Source organism: Bison bison, unplaced genomic scaffold (assembly GCF_000754665.1).
Source record: "Bison bison bison isolate TAMUID 2011002044 unplaced genomic scaffold, Bison_UMD1.0 scf7180017864369, whole genome shotgun sequence".
In the NCBI taxonomy this organism is placed as follows: Eukaryota; Metazoa; Chordata; class Mammalia; order Artiodactyla; family Bovidae; genus Bison; species Bison bison.
The window spans coordinates 4,815,312-4,816,825 of record NW_011494941.1 but is presented as its reverse complement, the minus strand read 5'-3'; positions in this window follow the sequence as shown (position 1 = coordinate 4,816,825).

Genomic DNA, 1,514 nt, shown 5'->3' with positions numbered 1-1,514 from the left:
TAGTGACCCCATGGACTGCAGCCCACCAGGCTCCTCCATCCATGGGATTTTCCAGGCAAGAGTACTGGAGTGGGGTGCCATTGCCTTCTCTATATCCCCAGAATCACTTGACTCAAGTTCTGATCCTTCGTGTCTGCTGGCACTGCCTTGACTCAAACTTTGGTCATGCTACAGTCGTTCTCGCCTGGTCTCCCTGCTGCCTATCTTACCCCCACTGCAAACAGCCCTTCCCACCCAACACCAGAGTGATCATTCCTTAATCCAAATCTTTCCTGGCCACTCTCTTGCTCAAAGTCCTTCAGTAGCTCCCCATTGATTACAGGAAAAAGCTCCTTTACAGGACAGACCCTAGTTAACCCGTGGCTTCCTTCACCCCTCCTTGCTGCTATTCTTCACAGCCCCTTCTCCAGCCTCACAGAGCATTTGAAGCCTCCAGAAGGTGCTTTGCATCCAAGCTTTGGTGCCTGCTGTTCCTTCATTTGTAATGACCCTCTCTTCGAAAAACTCCCATTCATCTCTCACTGCTCCACTCTTAGCAACATCTCTGTGCCATCTTTTCTGACTTCCCTGCTCCATGCCACTCACTACGTCTTCCTGCACAGTGCTAGGCCCACCCTCCTGGTGTTCACCTAGCCCATTTTATAACTCCTCATGTACACATAGTGTCACATTGTGTTGTTAATAGTTTGTGTACTGGCCGATAAGCTCCTTAAGATCAGCAGTATATGTTGACCATCTCTAACCATAGTCCTTTAGCATACAGCAGGTGCTTCATAGATGTTTACTGCACAAATGAATGAGTTACTCATCTGGCAAGTATGTGAAACTGGATTATGAGTCAATTCTGTATTAGAAAAGCAGGATATAGATCAAAGAACCAGATCCAAAGTGGGAAATTTCCTGAGTCTTTACTTAAAATCACCAAATGTTTGAATTACAGATCTCAACAATTGATTGACCCTGATTGACCCTGAAAGATTTTTTTGTTGTTGTTCTTTCCTGCTGTTTGGGCATGTCCTTTCCTCCCTCCATTTTCTGTATGAACGGAATTCTTTCATATTAATGTCCTATTTCTATCCCCAAACCTCTCCTCCCCCCGATGCAGACCCTCCCTTATAGACTTTTCTTTTCCCCTTTTCTCTGCAAGGGCAGCTGCAGTGAAAGTACAGAAGGGTGCCACTGCACATTTCTCTGGAAATGGGGGCCATGATGCCTGTTTATTATGCATTAATCTGAATCAATACAGTTTTTCCTGAAAACATAAGCACCTCAAAGGGCAGCAAATATGAATCACAACTGCCAGTGAGGATCAAACATTAACCCAGGGCTGCGATGAGGCCAACAAAAGAAATAGGCTAGTAATTGCCTTCCAGGATATCAATCCCTACCTTATACACACATACCCCCTCAACACACACAAAACCTTTATGGTTCTTTCATCCATGAACTTGCCCAATTATAATTGCCCAGCTGTGTCTTTAGTTGTATTCAGACTAGGTCCTGGCAGCCGAGAC